Below are 20,428 nucleotides of genomic sequence, written 5' to 3' on the forward strand. Positions count from 1 at the left end.
TGGAGCAGAGCCAGCTGGGTGTGGGCCTCCACAACTGTTGACAGTTGCTAGGTACAAGGCTTCTTTGTTCTTTATGTTCTTCCTTTGGGGAAATTTCCTCTCTGCCAAGGTTTATGACTCTATGATAATCTGGGACAGCATGAATCCTGGAAGCAATATGGTAAACACTAAGACCTTTAGGACAGCTCTTAAGGCTGTGGGAAAGAACTCGGATAGTGTGCATGGGAGCTGGAGAGGTTGCTCAATTTTTAAGGGCACTGACAGCTCCTCCAGAGGACTCATGTTCAATTCCCAGCACCCACATGGCAGCCCACAACTGTCTGTAACTCCAGAGGAATCTGACACCAATACACATGAGATAAAATATATAATATATATATAATTTCTCAACTATGCAAAATATAATAATGCAATATGACTTCTATGAGGGGTTTCATGGACCTAAAAGAGATGCAGTGGCACTATAAGCCTGCTTGTCAGAAAAATATTAAGGAGGGAGATAAAGAGATTTGGGGAGTGGTGATCACAGGGCAAGATCCCACCTAGCTAAGATTATTGTTTGTGCTTACATAAACAGACAGGTCTCTGAATTCATTTGCAATGTTAAGGAAAAAAAAGAAAAAAATCTACTTGCTGTCTCTTTCTAAGAATCAGGGGGCTGGGATCATAGTATTGATTCATGGGATAATCAGAAGGAAACCTGGGGTGAACAACTGATATGTAAAATAAAAGCCTGGTCTATGAGAACTAAGCTATCTGGATGAGCTGTCTGAAGATGTCTAGAGAAAGCTGTCTCCAGCAGAGCACAGGCCATCAGCTTATACCCCATGATTGACTTTGAGTCCTTTCTTTCACTGTTCTCAAACACCTGTTTCTCAGAAACCCTCTACAAGCCGAGGCTGATCTTGGCAGTGGAACCAGACCTGGGTTCAGGCAGCCACCCCACTCTACAGGTCTCTGAGGTGTGCTACCCAGGGAGTGGTCAATGAGCAATGGTTCTGATTTAGAAGGGGACTTGAATTGTGGGGGGCACTCTCTACTCTCTAACTGAAACAGTATTTCTATTCTCTAACTGAAACAGTGTTTCTACTCTCTAGCTGAAACAGTGTTTCTACTCTCTAGCTGAAACAGTGTTTCTACTCTCTAGCTGAAACAGTGTTTCTACTCTCTAACTGAAACAGTGTTTCTACTCTAACTGAAACAGTGTTTCTACTCTCTAACTAAAACAGTGTTTCTACTCTCCAGCTGAAACAGTGTTTCTCTAGCTGAAACAGTGTTTCTACTCTCTAACTGAAACAGCATTTTTAATTAGCTCCAGGCCACTCTTTCCCTACTTCTGTATAGAATCTCCCAAAAGAGAAACAACTTCCCTCACACACTTCTGTGTACCTCTGTGACCCTGGGTCCAACTTTCTCCAGCCATGCCCATACACCCCTCTATCTGTTCTTCTTTATCCACCTAAGCCTAGACACTCGCAGCAGATGCAGGCAGTAGAGAAAGTCTGAGACAGGAATCAAGGCTGAACCATGACTATGAAGCCTTGGAAAAGGAAAGCACTCAGAGAGGCAGTAGGAGATAGAAATGTGCTATAGGGTGTGTACATTATCTGGCCAAGCAAGCTTTCCCCAGAACTATAGTGGCCTCTGCACTGTGAATATCACCATGGAGCTTCTAGTAATCCTTCCTATACACTGGGAGAAAGCAGCTTCATGATGTGTGGGTCAAAGTGGCAGAAAGGAAGCCCAGCCCAGACTCACATTTCTTGCAGAGCTAGACCTCAAGCTCAAGGCCCTGTGCTTGTCCAGCAAGCTCTGCCCAGGGCTTGTTTCTTGGTTTCCCTTTAAATGCTTCCAGCACTTTGTGGGGGCTGGATGGGGCTGTGGTCTCTGGCAAAGAAGGGAGGGCTAATTGGAAAAGCCGCTTGCAGGTGCCTCCGAGGGCATTCCTGCCAGCTTTGTGGCTGCAATAATGAGTTTCTGAGCATTGTGGGCTATTCCTAACAAGGATAACTAAATCATTCATTTCATTACCGACAGAGCTTGGCAGATAATTGTGCAAGAGGCAATTATCATCATGCTCATTCCAGGAAGGAGTGCGACCAGCTGACCCTCAACAGCCATGCAGAAGGAAACAGGAGGCAGGGCTGAAAGCTCTCTGGCCTCCTGCCTGAGATAAGCTGCTTCCAGGCTCAATGGGAGGGGGAAAAGAGAGAGGGAAAGAGGGAGGAGCACAGGAGGCAGAGGGGGAGAGAAGGAAATAGGCAGGGAAGGGGAGGAAAGGAGAGAGAAATAGAAAGAATAGAGATAAAGGAAAACTGAATGAGGGAGTGTTGAGGGAGTAAGAAAGGGGAAGGGAAATGGGGGAGTCTGCAGATGGGATGAGGTTTCTTTGGGGAACTAATGGGGACAGTCTAGAATTAGTGATGATGACCACATTAACTCTAGGGAGAAAGAAAAGGAGGGATAGGAGAGGGGAGAGAATGGAAGAGAAAGACTGGAAGAGAGGGAAGGAGGGAAGCAAGTGAGTGAGAGAAGAGAACCCAGAGAGATATGTGACAGAGAAGGACAGAGAGGGACTTGTGGGGGAGCAAAGAGAAAAGGGGAACTGGGAGGAGTCAGCGAGAAATGGAGGTTGCACCTGGCACAAAGATGTCCCTGCTCTTTCTGTCCTGATTACTGTAGTAGCCTGCCCTCCTTCGCTCCTGTCTCTGACTCCCTGCAGACCTGATTGTCACAGCAACTTACTAAAATACTAACTTTGTCTCATGAGCCTGCTGACTGAGAAATCTTCCTGACTTGATCATATCCGTTCTCTATATCTTCCAAGCACAGCTCTAACCCATGCCAATTCTTTCCCCTGAATGTGTGCACAGATGATGGGATAAACAAAATGTTCTGTGTGTGTGCCACGGAACACTACTCAGCCAGGCAAAGGAATGAATGGTACTACGTGGATGAACCTTGAACATTATGCTGAAGGAAGGAAGCCAGCCATGGAAGGCCACACATCACAGGATTCCTCACAGGATGAAATGTTCAGAAATGGCAGATCTGCTTATGATGCTCAACAGAGGGACATAAAGCTGACCAGTGATCACCTTAAGACAGAGAAGAGGAGAGAGGGGGAGATGGGGGAGTCTATAGATGGGATGAGGTTTCTTTGGGAGTCTAATGGGGACAGTCTAGAATTAGATGACCACATTAACTCTGGCTCCACTGGATTACACTCTGTGAGAGGACAAATCTCATGGAACGAGAATAAAAATCCTTCTTCGATTCAAGGTGTGGTATAAAGTGGCAGACACCAAAGGCTGAACATATGCAATCGGGCACCCTGTCCATCCATCAGAGCCAGGCTTGTCACTGTTGCCATGGGAACAGAGCCAAACAGATGCTATTGAGGTTTAATGCCGTGTCCCATCCAAGGTCCTTCCACATCTCTAACCATGGGTGGGCCTAAAATCCATATACAATGGGTGACTTAGTATCTTTTCTGTAGATTCAGCACATTACATGGAAGATCACAATCTGTGCTTCCGAGGGGTGTGTGTGTGTGTGTGTGTGTGTGTGTGTGTGTGTGTGTGTGTGAAGGTGTACAGCAAGCCTGGGAGCCTGGGTACCTATGAGGGATGGGAACAAAAGGATAAGCAAATGTAGAGTAAGACAAGGGCAGTTCAGTGGTCAGGGAGTCTGATTAACCTAGGCTTCTACACCTAGGCAAGAACACTAAGATCAATGCCTGGGAATATATTAACAATAATAAGCATTAGTTAATAATAATAATTAATAATAATGTTTACTTATTATTATTCCCATGCATCATCATTATCACACTATCCATGATTCCCCTTCCAGGGAACCTAACACCTTCTTCTGGCCTCTAGGGGCAACAGGCCCTCATGTGGTGCACAGATTCACAGTCAAAACATGAAGACACATAAAAGAATAAAAGAATATTTAAAATGAAATAAATAATGATGCTACCAACCTAACAGTGGGCATTGAGTTATTATTATTGCTGCTGCTGCTGCTGTTGTCATTTTTACTTTACAGCTTATATTTAGAGACTGACAGCTGAGGCACTCGCTGTCACAGACCCCACTGCCAATGTTCCTACTGGGGACTTTCTCCCAGGACACTTTTGAGGACAAGAGAAAAGAAGAATGGATTGTAAAATGTTGGTGCAGACAGCTGTTCCAGCAGGGATGAACTAGCGAACTACTGCAGAGGGATGACAGTCTGAAGGCTAGACTGTGTCATGGGGAGAACCAGCTCCTAAAGCCTCCACCTCAGCACAAGAGAGACTCTGTTGCTTTGTTTTCCTCTGACACATCTGGTTATGGGAGCTATGACATCAGCTCTGACTACTTGACATAACCTGAAATCACCTGGTAAGAGATACCCGGTGATGCGTTGCCTACATTGGCCTGAGGGCGTGTCTGCGGGGGCTTGACATACTTAAGAGATGTGCAAAGACAGGGTCCACTGTGGGCAGCACCACTCCCTAGGCAGGAAGGAGGGCCTAAACTGTAAAAGAGCAAAGAAATCACTAAACCGAGCAAACAATCAGACAAATGACTATGCATTCATACATTTCTCTCTTCCCTCATGGGCGGATGTGGTGTGACTAGTTGTTTCAGGTTGTAGCCACTGTGACCTCCCAGAAATGATAGACTATAGCCTGGAGCTTAAAAAAAAAATCCATCTTCCCCAAAAGTTTCTTTTTCATAGGGCATTTATGACAGCAACACAGATAAAACTAGGAGAAAAACATTAGAATTTCCTAGGTGAAAATTATATCTGGGTAGGAGAGCTCCAATGAAATAGATCCCGATTCTCCAGTCTGTTGGGGATATAGCCACACCACTTTATGAGGGGCTCCTAACATCAGCACTGTAATCGCCTATTGTCGCATGTTAAAGTGGTGACACCTACTGGTGGCAACCAGTAGCACACTTCCCAGGATTCCTGCTTTTCTGAGGCTTCCTCCCGCAGCAGTGACCCCTCATTGGGTTAGCCCTGTGACCTTTATTGTGTCTATTGGAATGTCATAAGGACACACACATTGGGGTGCCGCCCCCTGTAGACCTCATGTAGCTCTTGCAGCCTTGAGCCACCAAGTGAAAGGTCCAATGATCTAGGTAGAGTCACCACCAGGGAGAAATGCCTGGCTAGCCTCTGGTTCATCACACCACCCAGCAGAGGATCACATGTGGGTGAAGATGTCACTATGGATAGTCTAGCCCCAGCAACAATCAGATTAAACAGAAGACCTGGCCCCATTCAGCTGTATACAATGCTGTAGACAAGGGAAACATCATACTATCGTCTTCTCAAGCCTGCCACAGATGATCAACACACTGGTACACAGTTGGATCTGAGTGAGATATGTCAGGCTCATTATTAAGGGTTTGTCTCCTTCTTCTAATGAAAGCAGTGGTGTCTTTAAGCCACCTTTCCAAAAGCCAGACCAAGCTTGGCTGGGGTAGAGTCCCACATGGCAACAGAAAGCCCAAGGGGCCACATGCTCCAGTTTCCTTGTGACTCATGAGATCCAGGAGCATGGCTTTAGGGGAAAGGCCAAACTGGGATTTTCAATGTCATGACCAAGGTCCTAAGAGGTTCTAAGTAGGGGAAGCAGGGTCCAACTGTCTGACACGCTGTCTTCCCCGTCACTTCCTGCACTGGTGTTTAATTATTGGCATCACACCAAAACACAATGTGTTTGGCACCAGAAATCTGTCCCTGGCTAGTGATGGTGGAAGCTCCCTGCCTCTGAGGAAAGAGAAAAGTTGGGGAGCCCTGCTTGAGCACCTAACAAACACCACACTGGATAGAATGACAACCCCAGGTAAGAGGACATTCGTAGTTTTCCAGATTTCCTGCTGTATATTTTTCATGTGTCCAGTGTGACTCTCTGATGTCTGTGTGTATGTGAAATGATTAGTCCATTCAGCTAATTCACATCTCTGCCTCTTAGTCTATGTGTCATACTTAGCATTCAGAATATCTTAGCACATTAAAGTTCACAATCATGTTATAACCCATAATCCCAGTGCTCTCTCCACCAGGTCTCTCCATCCTGCCTAACACTCAGAACCCACTACAGTGTTATTACCAGTCCTACCTCCAGCCTCTCTCCACATATCTTCTGTTCTACACACCTGAAGACAACGTTAGGTACCCAATGTAAATGGAATCTCTGTCTCTCTCTGTTTCTCTGTCTCTGTCTCTGTCTCTCTTTCTCTCCATCTCCCTTTCCCCACCCCTCTCACATACACACATACATATTCACAACACACACACACACACATACACACACACTTTACCCTTTACCTTTTATGTTCAATAGACACAATGATTCTAGGTCTTGCTACACTGCACAGATTTAAGGAAGGGACCCCATAGGCAAGTGATTCTTTTTACATGCTAACTTCATTCCCTTTGGGACTGGGAAATGTGGTAGATGTGTTTTTTAATCCATTTTAAAAAACAAAACACTGCATACTGATCTACATGGTCATATCTGCGTCCCCACCAACAGTGTGTGGCCTCTGCCCTCTCACATCCCCACCAATCCTTGCTAGCTTTTGTGCTCTTGGCCATTAGGTGGCCTAACAAACACGTAGGAAGAACTCACCATGTTTGCGGTTTATATGTGTCTGGTGTCTAGCGAGAGTACCCACTTTTAATATAGCTCTCGGTGCATGGCCAAGAAAGGTCATTTTCCAGACTATTTGCCCATTTTCAGTCAGGCATTTTGTTTGCTGAAAGCTAAGTGCCCCTGCTCCTCGGACATTGCAGAAGCCAGACCCTAGCAGCTTACAGCTGGGAACGTTTTCTTTTGCTTTCCAATCTGTCTTCGCTTTGTTGCTTGTTTCTTGACTGTGTGGAAGTGCCTTGTTTTGATGCAACGTGTAGGTCTATTTTACTTGATACCTATGTTTGGGGGGCAAGAGCCACTGTCTAGATCAGGGGTTTACAACCCCTTTTGGGGGTTGAACGACCCTTTCGAGGGATGGCTTAACAGATATGCATATCCAGATATTTACTTTATAAATCATAACAGCAGCAAAATTAGTTATGAAGTAGCAACGAAAATAATCTTACGGCTTGGGAGAAGGGGGTCACCATGACATGAGAAACTATACTAAAGGTTCACAGCTTAGGGAGGCTGAGAACCACTGACCTAGAAGGTCATGAAATCTCCCATTTCCTTCTATCAGGCTGATACTTTCTAGGTTTACACTGACGTCTTTATCTATTTTGAGTTTATTTCTGTGCATGCACAGAGGGTCCAGTTTCAAGCCTCTGCCTGGGAAGGTGAGGAGCTGTCGGCATCATCTGCTGCAGATGCCACTCTTCAGCCTCTGTGGCTCCTTAAGACAGAAGGCTTCACACAAAGACCTTAGTCGTTCCTACACAGCAGTCTCTTTAACTCCTAAAACCTGAGACGGGAGCCGCTACATCACCCCGTGGTCTCCTGCCTGGTTCTCAGCTCTTTAGGAACTTCTAAGGCGCTTCTGTTTGTACAATCGATCGACTTCACATTTGAGTGAGGAGGCGGGTGTCAGGTGGCTGGAGTCATCGGCTGTCTTAGCCACCACTGCTTGGAGCCATACTGTCTCACATGTTGACACTCCGTATTTGCTGAGTGAAAAAAAATTAGCAAACAATTCTGTGGGTGAAAGTCAAGACTAAGACCTGGAGCGTGCCCCCACCTTGTGGCCCAGCTTGGATCTGTAGCCTTTGGTGACCTAAAGCCAGTCTTCAAGTCTGGCCACCAGGCTGCCAAGCCAAGGAGGAAGCAGCCGCAGTTGTTCCTGACCCTGCCACTAGGGGGCAGATGCGTCCCGTATTTTCAAGGCAACACCAGCCCGCTCTGCCATCCTGGCTGCAAAGGCACCTTGGGCATCAGGCTGAGGCAAAAATGTTAAGTTGCTCTGCCAACATCAGTCCAACTCAGGGATTGCTGCAGAGGTACCAAAATGGGGCGGGGGCGGGGTGGGGGTATGAAATGGACATCTTGGGTCCTTATCCTAGGTGCGTAGGGCAAGGTGAAGTGGGCCTTGTTCTGTGTTTGAGGCAGCAGGATCTCCTAACCGAAGCACTGAGGCCCTCTCCACCTTTTGATGCCAAACGTTGTCACCAAAATGGAGAGGCAGTGTTGAGTCAGCGCCTACACCTCACAGCTCCCTTGCAAAGGAGGCCGAATAACCAACCAGGAAGCTGCTGAGGGGCGAATTAGGCCTGCGTGCTGAGTCGAAGGCCTCCCTGTGTGCCCTGAAGCATGTGTTGTCCTGGCTGGGCCTGTGAACTGTCCTGGGTGCCTGTGTCCTTGGCTCTCTTCAGCTGATCCCTCAGGCATCTCAAGGCAGGGGATGAGCACAGTCACGCTGCGTTTTTAGGTCAAGGGACTGAGAGTAAGAATGGCTGGTTAACCTGCTGATGGGCACTCCACTGAAATGCGACCGGGCTGGGATTCCAACACAGGTGCTCTGGCTTCTGCCCACCATGAGACTGGGGATTTGGGAAGGAGTGAAGGTCTGAGGCTTAGAGGTGGCAGTCAAACCCCAGGGGAGGTTGACAGACACAGACAGGACTGACTGACTGCCAAACATGTCTCCTTTAATGCTTGGAGCCAATCTACAGTCTGACCAGGGACCTGAGGACATTCAGGCCATGCATTCTCTCAGATGGTGTGGAAGGGCTAGCATCTGGGGAGCCCCCTTACTCCATCTCTGGAGGTAGAGGTGGAAGGTGTTACTGTCACTCGACGCATGCTCTCTGGGACCTACTGCACTCAGGGAGTTCTAGTCTCTATGGAAGTCACCTCTATTACCCTTCCTCCCAGCTCCAGAGATGCAATCCTGGCTGTTCCCCTGTCCAGAAATGACAAGGGTGGGTGTAAAGAAATCTAGACTGTGTGCCTAAAGTAAAACATGCCCTCGGCAGCTCCCTTTCAAGGGTTTGGGAGGGCTGACTGACTCAGACATTATGGGAAAAGTCCCAGGCTACTCTCTTTTCCACCGCCATATTCTTCAGACCCTACCTCATTCAGATTCGTTGCAGTGGAAGGGGGCAGGGCTCAGCAGAAGCCAAGGACAGGGACCTCAGAAAACAGCCTGGGTGAGTGCAGGCAGCCAGGCTCTACTGAAGGTCAAGGTGGCAGAGAGAGAGTTCAGATGTCCTGAAAATGGAGGTCCACATCAAGAACATTCTTGCCACTTAGTGGCTGAGAGGTGGCTTCTCTGTTAGATCAAGGACAGCGAGACAATCTGTCACAGACCAGAGAGCCCTCACTTCTTGGTTGCTGCCTATAGAGTCAAGAGTAAGCTTGTGTTCCCAGATGACGCAGTGTTAATAGGTACCTTGTCATATGGCTAGGGGTTCCCACTGAGCAAGGCCTCTCTGTCGCAGAGCCATTTCCTCTGCACTGACTGGCCTTTCTCCCTCAGCAAACCTAGAGTCTCCATCCCTGGTGCCTGTTCTAACCTGAGCCAAGGGAACTGTCTGTGCTGCAGAGAGGGCCTTGCAAACTCACGCTCCCTCCCTTGTGGTGCTGGAAGTTTCCACAAGGTTCTCTTGCTTGAAATCATGAGAAGTCCATACCTAGGCTCTCCAGAATAGACAGGAAGGGGTTGGGGGAGGCTGTAGGTCTGTTTGCCTCGCTGTAACTCAGATGGTCAGGAGCATGTATGTCCCTGCCTCTCTCCTGAGACATGGGCCTGACACTGTGAGCAAATGCATTTTACAAGAGTGGGAGGTATACCATAGGTGTCCGATCCTGGGTGAAGAAAACAGAGGCAAACCTGCTCCTTTCTCAAACCAGCTCTCCAAAGCTTCTAGAAATGCAGGCCCTGCCTGCTCCAGTAGTGCATATATACAAAGGAATACAGTACATGGTATTCCTTTCCCCTCTGCACGGAGAACTCAGGGACACACCTTACCCCGGTCCCTGACAAGGGTGGCAACAGCCCCTGCTTCAGGGATGGGGGGAGGGAAAGCCCAGAGTCCACTGTGGCTCTCGGTGAGCAGGGCATTTTGTGTCTTCAGAGGGTCTGGTCATCAGCTGCAGATAGGTTTTCTCACAGAGTAGAGGAAGCAAGATGACTCCTCAAAGGCTTTCTCAGAGTGTGAATTCAGTTACAAAATTAGGTTCCAAGAGATTTCTGATGGGGTGCGAGAGGGGAGGGGGAGGCACCTAGGCACAAGGAAAAAGAACTCTCGTCTGATATGCCTCAGCATTCCGAGACACCCCGAGGACTCCCTCTATTCCAGATAAGAGTGGAGGGCAAAGGTCACCAGCCTGACAGCTTGGTCATCCCTTCCAGAGATGGGAGGACGCTGAGAAGACATGGATCTTCAGACAATTGGTGTGAATACTTCGCCCCACCCCCACCCCCAAGGAAACTCCCTCTAAAGGAAGCCTTGCTTTAGAGAAACAGTGATACAGAGAGCTGTTACTCGATGCCCAGGGGAGTGTGTGTTGGGACTCTAGTCTGCAGGGTGGCAGGGTTGAGACTGGAGCACCTTTAAGAGGTAAGATTCTAGGGGCTGGAGAGATGGATATATGGGACAAGCACTTTCGAGCAAGCATGAAGACCACAGTCCAAACCCCAAGCACCCATAGAAACACTGGGTGGATAACCCCAGCACTCTGGAAGCAGATGCGGGGGAGGGGAGAGGCTCCTTGGAGAGGTCCAGCTAACTAGACTATTTGCCATGGCAAACTTTGGGTTCAAGTGAGAAATTTGCCCTAATATGTAAGGTGGAGATCCATCAAGAAAGAAACCCAGCGTCAACCTCTGGCCTGCACACCCACGCACATTACCCACATGTTCACCCACACATGTGCAAACATGTATGCACACAGGCCACACAGGCACACATGCAAAAATGGGGCCACTTCTATCAGAAGGCCTTCAGGTCCATGCGGATGTGCCTTCCTCAGAAACACTGAGAAGTTTCTCATGGGTCTCTGGTTGGTACTTGTGGGAAGGTTGTTATAAAAGCCCAGCTGAATCTCACTCTGTCTGAGGTGTGATCCTTCTTCCCCCACACACTCCTGCCATCTGCCATGCACTCTTCACCAGAGCCCGTGCCATGCTTTTTTGAAATCCGAAAGCTCTAAAACTGGGAGTCAAATAAACTTCTCTTCTTTATAAAGTTAGCCTTCCTCGGATGTTTCAGTATAGCCACAAGAAGTTAACTAATACCTACAGGAGGAGACATATTTACCTGGCCAGGGTTGACCTGGGAGGACTGGAGGTTGGGAAAGAGGGACCATCCTTCCAGTGGCTCATTCAGTGTCAGAGAGGTAGAGGGCCTGGATATACTCCAAGACTGCCCCTAGACTCAGAGATCTTTGGGATCTTGGATGTAGCTAGCAAGCATGATAGCTCTGAGTCTCTGATGGTCTGCGAGGTCCAAGCAAGCCACGTCTCCTCTGAATCTCATCGGTGACACTGGGCAGTGCACACGGGTGACCTGCTATGGCAATTCTGTGACACTTAGGTTGTCTGACCTCCCACAAACCATCCTAGACAAGCCACTACAGAAGGCTGAGATGCAATGGCCAAGTACGTATGGCCAGGTTTTGGAGACTGGCAGGCTCCCTGAATTATTAAAAATGTAGTATTTCCTATCCTTCCAGATTCACGGACCCTTCACTGGGAGGTTCTCCCTAACACTCGCTCTCTCCTTCCTGTCTCAATTATAGTCTCTCATTTCCTACAAGTGTTTTCAGGATGAGACCCATCCGGGTGCTGCCTGTCTGACCATGTCCAGACAAGGCAGTGTTGACTCTTCGGTCATGCAGACTCTCAGTGGCCCAGCAGAGATCCGAACACAGGTGTGGTGGTGCACTTGGACAAACGATTCTGCCCCCTGACTCATCTCTGCATTCCTCTGTGCATATAGACCTCTGCTGATCAAGCAAAAGGATCTTGCCTTGGTCTTTCCTGAATCCAAAAGGATAAATATGGGAAGCAGGAAAATAGAAAGAGGAGAGGAGTGAAATGAGCATTTTACATGAGAAAGTGTGAGCTTCAGCCAGATCCAATGTCCCCAAGCTGGAAACGGTGACATCCTTATGCCCTGTGCTGCAAGGAGAAAGTACACCCTGGAGCCAGAGCGGACACTCGCCAGGCCATCTGTTGGGTTTCCCCTGCATCACACGCATGCCATGCGCATGCCAACCCACACTTGAGGAGGCCACCTTATTTAAGTCTGGGAGGATATGGGCTTCCTGGCTAATCTGGCTAACAGGCTCTACGAAGACAAAGCCCAGAGAAGTAAGGACACTTGTGTAAATAAAGGAAGCCACAGAGCAAGTCTGATCTTTTAGGAGCAGGACTCAGCTCTCACACCACCCACTTAAGCAGTGAGCACACTGGGATGTCACAATGTATTTCATGGACTCAGAGGGCCACAGAGCAAACATGATGGACCCTGGGACTATCAAAGTGAAACTGGGAAGAAATTAGGTTTGGAAGAGCAGGGTAGATTCCAGTAGAATGGGACTCACAGAAAAGATAGAATTTGAAGGTAGTCAACGTTAGTGCTATTTCTCCCAAGCTGTGTTTCATGTGTAAGCGTATGTGGATACACACACACACACACACACACACACACACACAGAGAGAGAGAGAGAAAGAGAGAGAGAGAGAGAGAGAGAGAGAGGAAGAGAGAGAGAGAGAGAGAGAGAGAGACTCTTCTTAGCCTATGTTGATTTCACAGAAGTCTGAAAAGTATTAGCTTAGCCTGAGGCAAGGCTCGTGGAACTTATAGACATATAGGTTCACTCAGTCCTGGCATTGTTCTTTGGGACAACTGTCTGGATCTTGCATATTTTAGGCTCCACGTCTATAAAGTGAGAACATTGAGGGGCCCTATCTCAGCAGAGTGTAAGAACATTCCCGAAAAATGGTTAAAGGGCCACCTGACACAAAGGCAATTTCAAATATTAAATGCATATTGGATGTTGCATATATGTGTTCATGTATATAGTCAAAGACACCATGCATATACAGAGCGGTGTGTGTGTGTGTGTGTGTGTGTGTGTGTGTGTGTGTGTGTTTCTGTGTGTGTGTGTTTCTGTGTGTGTGTGTCTGTGTATGTGTGTGTGTATGTGTGTGTGTGGTGTCTGTGTGTGTGTGTGTCTGTGTGTGTGTGTGTTTCTGTGTGTGTGCTTTGTGTGTGTGTGCTTCTGTGTGTGTGTCTGTGTATATGTGTGTGAGTGTGTGAGTGTGTGTGTGTGTGGTGTCCGTGTATGTGTGTGTGTCTGTGTGTGTGTGTCTGTGTGTGTGTGTGTGTGTGTGTGTGTGTGTGTGTGTGGTGTCTGTCCATACACAAGAACCTCAAATTTAAGACACTAGCTATGAGCCTAGAAAAAAATTCCAACTGTATGTAAGAAGCAGGTATTATATGCAAACCCTGCATTTCAATCCTGCATACAGGAGTGTTTCCAGGACTCTGCCAGGCGTGCCTGCGTTTGGAGGCTGAGTACAAGGGGCAGTTTGAACTTCGTGACACAAAAGGGCACAAGCCAAAAAGAGGGGGGGATCGTAAAGAAATTCCTGCCTCCTTAACTGCCCATGGGTTCAGGAGTCGAGACTCTGTCTTAATCCTCTTCCCCAGAGTACCTAGATAGACCAGGGACATTGGCTATCCTGACAGGACACAGCTGAAGGACACAGGGATGATGCTGGTACCACTGCAGCTGCCTGGTGGTGTTTACTTGTTTTCTGTGCAGAGTAAAACTCCTTCAGCCCCGCCCCCAGGAGGGGAGGGATGGAGAAGGATGCGGAGTCTCAGGATTTTTGCATCCAGGGATGTGAGTGGGTTTTATATTTAGCAGATGACTCACCTCCGAGCACATTAGTCACCGCCTCCCAGCTCCAATCCTGCGGGCGGAGTGCCAGGGATCACAGTGGGGTGAGATTAGACAAGAGATTGGGAGAAAGAGCTAGAGAGCTATGGGAAGGATGGGGGCGCGGAAAAAGAGAGGGAGGGACAGGGGATCAGGACTCCCAATCACTGGGTCCCTTAGAAAAGGAATGCCAAGTCAGGCCCAGCAGAGACATTCTGGAGTGGTGGAGACTGGCTCAGACTTGCTTCAAGTACCCAGCCATCAAGGAGAAAAGGGGGATCTCAAGGCAGAAGAGACAAAGACCCACAGCATCCACCAATACCTCTTCAAATACTCCTAACGGTTCTCTGCACTGGAGTCCAAGCCGCTCACCAGCCTGAGTCCCAATGAGGGACAGGCTAAGGCAGTGATGGGTGTTAGCATAGATTACCACAGTGCCTCAGTGGGTGCCCTGATGGAAACCGAAGATCCTGGACCTCCAATATCAGAAGAGCTTGAAACCCTTATGAACAATGAAGATTGGAGTTCAGTCCACCCTGATCCCCTGACTTCTTTTGCTGGGTCAGAAACTTCCTTTGCTTGTCCTCAGAGGAACCCACATGCTCCTCTTGAGTATTCAGGCATAGACACCCAGTTTGCAGATGGAATACACACATATGATGTAATGTGAGACCCAATCGAACCTGGAGGGTTCTCCGTGCCTCAGTTTACCATTGAAACCCAAGGTGCTCACTTACAAAAGACTGTTTGCCATTATAAAACAACAGGAAAAGAGCCCGAGGCTATCATGACATTTTCTTGTCAAAATTGTGTGTGTGTGTGTGTGTGTGTGTGTGTGTGTGTGTGTGTGTGTGTGTGTGCTTCCAAAGCAGAGCCGGTCCAGGTGCAGGTCAAGAAGGCCATGCCTATTCAGCTCCCTTAGCTGCAGCATGGTGAATCCCCGTATTGCAGACTCCATTCTTGACTCAGCCCACAGTACTTCATAGTAGATACTATGGCCGCCATTCCAAGGATGGGAAACTGAGGCTGAGAGTTCAATGACTTGTTCAAGATGAGTGGCCAGTTCCCACTTATCAGGACTTGAACCCAGGTCTGTGGCCCTAGTTTGGTTTGTTTATTTACTTGTTTTTACTTCTCCAAGATACCCCCAGCATCCTCCAGGTTGCTTCCACACCTGCCAGGGACTGGCCTTGTTAGTTACGGTGAGATTTCTCTTCCGTGCCATCCCTACTTCCCCTATCCCTTATATACTTATGGCCCAAACTCTTAAAGCTCTTTTGGTTTTCAGTATGGTCTTGGCTCTTCTGACTCCTCCCTTCAGGTCATGTGGCTACATTATGTAAGGCGTGGTACTTGGAAAAACCCAACCCTGCCTCAACGTTCTGTCTCTCAATGTCATGCTCTTATCAGTCAGCATCCAGGCACTGCCAGATGGTTCCCTGTAGCAGGACCAGGCTCTTGTTAGCTTCCCTCATCTGCCTGGACTTTTGGCACCTTGAGGACCATGAGTGTATCATTGACTATTACTCTATGTCCATCATAGCTTAGTCACAGTCTTGCATCTAGAGAAAGAGTATTTCTTAACATGAAGGTTTATCATGAAAAGACACCTTCTAGAAGAGCCTCGACATAAGCCGCTCTTCCTCAATCCACTTCCTATCTTACAGGGCCTTCCCCACCCTGGACTGAGGTCACGTAGTTTCATAGAAATGAAGAGTACAGTCCAATCCAACCAAGCATGCTCTGTTCTCTCAAGCCTACCTGCTTCTCTCTGCCCTTCACCAGCAGGACAACCTCCGAGATATCGAGTTTATTTCTGTCCTTTCTCAGCCCAGGTGCATCCTGCTGCTGCCAAGGACCAGGTGCCATGAGATAAGCAAATAATCAGAAATCAGTGCCAGAGGTGATGGACAACGGTGTCCGAGGCATCCTCCGGGAGCCCCGGTTCACCTTCCTCATCTCGGCCTCTGTCACTGTAGCTAGAAATCAGAAACAGCCTGTGTATCGCCAACACCGCTGAGAACATATTCAGTGAGACTGGACTTATTGAAGGTGGTTAGCCAGGTGCTGGCTCATAAGTCACATGTGTAGAAGAACGGCAGATAGGGAGCAAGATGAACTTTAATAGTACAAGTTGTGTTTGTGCAAAGAAATGAGGATGACATGTTAGAATCACGGCCACGGCTATGTGCCAGTCACTGTGAGAAGCATTGACCGTGTCTCCCTCTGATGGCCACATTTGTAAGATTATAACAGAAGAGTCAAGCTCAGAGATGTCAAATCATCCTCCTGAAGTGATGCCATTACCAGGTACTCCGCCAAGACCTGCCTTGAGTGGATGTTTTTATCCCCATAGTTGGAACTTACTCCTCCTAACAATCGTGTTTCAGGCCCCCAGAGAGATAAGAAAGAGAGATTTGCTCTCAACTAGGGCATGGGAGGAAGAGAAGGTAAAGAAACGGTAAGTGACAGCGGAACCTTGGAGTATGCTCTGAAGTTCAAGGGCTAACGCTGGCTAAAGTGGACACTCAATTCTATAACATGGAGGATATCAGGTTCAGAAACAGGTTGGAATACAGCGGAAAACTGTGTCTTTAGACATAAGTGGCTCCTCTCAAGAGGACACTGAGATGACAAAATGTTGACGGTTAAAACAGGAGGAAAGCAGGGACCATTGTCAAGGCTGAACAGAACTTGTAGGTTATTAGAGAGGGCCATACCAGAGATACCGTTGGCTTAGAGACTTAGCCCAAGAAAAGTCCCAAGGGAAGAAGAGGTTGTTAGTGGCCCATTTTCTAACCAGATGCACATGGATGTAAGAGTGAGCTTGTCGGGTTGGGGATTTAGCTCAGTGGTAGAGCGCTTGCCTAGCAAGCGCAAGGCCCTGGGTTCGGTCCCTAGCTCTGAAAAAAAAGAAAAAAAAAGAGTGAGCTTGTCCACTTCAAGTGACTATTTAATGTCTTGGGACAAAAGCATTGTGTCTCTTCTCTATGACAACACAGTCCCCGGATTCCAAGATTTGGGACAAAAAGAAATAAGTCTTCACCATCCATTTGCATGCCCTGACTTTCTTAAAATATCCTTCCTGGATATATGGAAGATATTGTCTGCCTATCCAGGATTTCTCTTCAGGAAGAAGGAAGAAGAGATTCCTAACTAGCTGGCTCCCCAGTCTCGTAGCCTGCTGGAACTTGGCTAGATGGCCAAGCACCTGACACTGCAGTCACTGGGAGTATGGCAGTGACTTTCTTGAGATGTGCCTTGTCATCCCAAAAGACTCTGAATCCCTAGAGTAACACAGGACACCTCCTCCTCTGTGGCTTCGCCATGTCCTGTTGAACTCTTAACATGATGTAGGCAGGTAGTTCTGTTCTGGATGGGTTGCTATTAAACATGTCTAGAATCACTAGAAGTCACAGCCTGGCTTTCCTATTGCTTCCTGGTTATCGTTTACTAATTTGTGACTAATTAATTATTACAAAGGCTGAACGGCTGGACCCAGGAGACTGAGTGCCAGGGGTTTCTTGGTTCTCTGTTCCCTGTGTCTGGTCCTGAGTATGCCTTAGAACTGCATTCGTGGTCTTCTAAATGAGAGGAGAAGGAAGGGGATTAAGTGGCCTCCATTCTATTCAGGCAGCCGCTGAGGTTTGGGTTATGTGCTGTGGTTTGGCCTTGCCTAAGCTGCCTGGGCAGGATCCTGTTCTTGGGAAATGAGCACAGCCATAGCCCCAGGAGCCACAGAACCTCCCACAGCATAGCTCTTGATAGCTTCCTCTGGCTCTGGCCTCTAAGCTTCCTGCCCCCTGGTTGAAGCAGCTTGCTAATTCCTCTCTTTCCACTGACTCAGGAGATCTTGGAGGCCCAGCATTAGCCTGCATGTGTTTTCGACTGACAACTCACCCAAATCTTCTTTGCCTGGAATGCCACAAGAAGCCCAAGATGCCCAGAAACAGCCTTTCCTTTCCTTCTGGAAGTTTCTCTCCACTCAACAATAGGCAATTCTGTCATAAGTAACCTACCCTATCACACCTAGATCACAAACACATTCTGGCAGAGTTTCCTATAGAACGTCACCCCTGAAGCCTGAGAGCTCAGCCCACAGGAATCCCAGCTCTCAAAGGCATCTCACAAACAAATATGGCTGTCTGCCTGTCTACAGACAGAGAAATGACAAGGTCTTCAAGGTTAAGCCAGGGCTGTAAACTTGCAAGACCTATAAATGGCAGAATTCAGAGCTGAATAGTAGTACCAAGTGTGTCTCATCTCAAAGCCCAAGTCTTTCAAATCTTAAGGAAACTCCACCTTCAGTATTCATGAACCTGTACCATTCAAAAGATGGCTATTGTGCTGCAACGTTTCAGCAGCTTGCTATAACAAAACGACCTCCTGAACAAAACCAAGTGGGGGTTCTTGTGAGCTTACAGACAACCAGAGAAACAGATTATGCAGAATGGCACAACCCCTGCAGCCTTCAAATACAATCAGCTACAGGGTCACCACAGGAAGCTGGAAAATATAAAAGATGCCGATGCTTGTTCAAAGCTGCTTTCTGCAGTTTTGGTCAGTCAAAGGTGGGTACGTGGGGGGGGGGCAGGGCGGGTCTGTGTGTGTGTATCTGTGTGCGTGTGTGTTTATACACATACAAGCAAGTATATGTGCTTATATGAGTGCCTGTGTGTGTTCAGGAGTGGATGTGAGTGAGTCTCCATGCACAGGGGAGTTACCTAAGTAAATGCGTTTGAATTGCACATATGTTGAATAGACCTGGGCACACAGAATGACTGTGTGCTTGAGAGCAGGTGAGTGTGTTGATTGGAAGATGTTGTCATGGTGCAGCCACACGACTGCTCCAACTAAAGCCCAGGAAAGGGACAGTCTGTAAAGAGTAACCAGGGTAGACATAGGACAGAGCAACTGGTGCTAAGAACTCCCATAACACCATGTACAACTAACTCCCACTGTGTGACTATAGAAAGACAGAACTGGGGTGGGCTGATGGACTTGGGGTAAGGAGCTCACATTGCCTTGAGTCGCACCTTGGCTCTATCCATACATACACTAAACTGCTTGGACTCTCACTTCTGACCTTCCCCACAGTCTACATCTCCTTGTACAGAGACCTGTTCCTTCTCCATGGCCGGGACTCTTCACCCCAATTCTGTCCACGGGCCTCACCCTGGCATGGGAGGAGTCAGCACATACAGGAGGGAGAGAGTGAAAGTTTCTAACCTTTAGCCATCAGAGCTTGCTTAAACAATGAATGTGCCAACCACAATGTCCTGGCACTCTTCTTTCCAAAACTCAGAAAGGATTGGATGGAGGGGAGGGTGAGGACATTGGATGGATGGGGAAAAGTCACTAAATAATAGTCATTTTAATGATAGAGAAAGACTGGTTTATAGCACCTGGCAGGAGTGGAGGTGAACATGTCTACATGTGTGATCTATCTGCTTACAGCACAGAAACCAGCACCTAGGTCCTCAGGAGGAAGGAGTCCCATGAATTATCTGTAACATTGGGTAAGTGAGTATTTTAGGCATGGGAATAAAGAAACAGTGGTGTATCCCTTTAGGGACCAGACGAGGGGCTGGAAGTATTCCTTCTCATCCCTCTATCAGGACTAAGATTGAATCCAGTGCATAAACCAGTCCACTCACTCTGATGGCCTCAATTGTCTCAGTTTCCCACCAGAAAAATGCAAGAAGAGAGAGCCGGGATGACATTCCATCGCACGAACTTTTCGCCTGTGACCTTGAATGACCAAGAATAGAAGTCTTGATATACAAATGTAGTTTTCTGTCTCAGTGAGCTGACCGATTGGTCACACCTACGTTGACACCCTACACCTGTAACTATGTCAAATCTGTCATTAGATCTGGATGCCTTCGGCTCTTCCATGGGAAAAAGACAAGAGACACAGAAAAATAAAACAGTGTTTGTCCGTTGCTAGAATATTCACATCTAGTGGATGCTAAGAACAATTTAAAAAGCCTAAAATGAGAGTCCTCAAAGCACTGAAGGATAGTCTGGGAGTCAAGTGTGTTTGAATATATAGGCTTGCATACCCAGATACAAGGCAAGGGCATCCATCCAGGAGACACATGCCCTGTCTTCACTAGCTTGGACTGCTATTCCCTTTTGAGCACCACTGCCTCAGATCCATGTTTACCAAAACCCAAGACAGGATTCACCTGCAGTCAGTCAGGCTTCAGAGAGCTGTTTCTCTGAGATCCTGACCCGCTCTCTGCCAACTCTGCAGTACTCCATTGTTCAGCTCCTAGACACTGCATGGGGACGCGACTGCTCTTCCCACTCAGCCCACTCGAGGTAGGAGAACGAAGCGCATGATCAGAGTTTAGGGATGCTTACGCCAGAACTAGTATTCTGAATGTCTACGCCATTCTAATGTTTGCATGGGTAGTAAGCCTGCTTCCATGCCTCTTGCAAGCAGGGAAGCTGAGAACAGAAAGGTGACCTCACTTCCTGAGGTCTCAGCCACTATCCAGAGCTGCACTGACTGGTGCAGAACAAGATCTGTGCTGACTCTCAGGTAAG

At 47.8% G+C, this 20,428-nt stretch overlaps 1 long non-coding RNA gene across 1 annotated transcript; it reads left to right on the forward strand.

Moving 5' to 3' along the window:
* Positions 1-5,564: 5,564 nt before the first annotated feature.
* Positions 5,565-19,825, forward strand: LOC147995068 (uncharacterized). The gene is made up of 4 exons (XR_015686141.1): positions 5,565-5,851; positions 17,721-18,444; positions 19,331-19,392; positions 19,554-19,825. It is a non-coding gene; the product is annotated as an uncharacterized LOC147995068 (long non-coding RNA).
* Positions 19,826-20,428: the final 603 nt, after the last annotated feature.

This window comes from Rattus norvegicus, chromosome 4 (assembly GCF_021556685.1).
Source record: "Rattus norvegicus strain SHRSP/BbbUtx chromosome 4, alternate assembly SHRSP_T2T, whole genome shotgun sequence".
Lineage (NCBI taxonomy): Eukaryota > Metazoa > Chordata > Mammalia > Rodentia > Muridae > Rattus > Rattus norvegicus.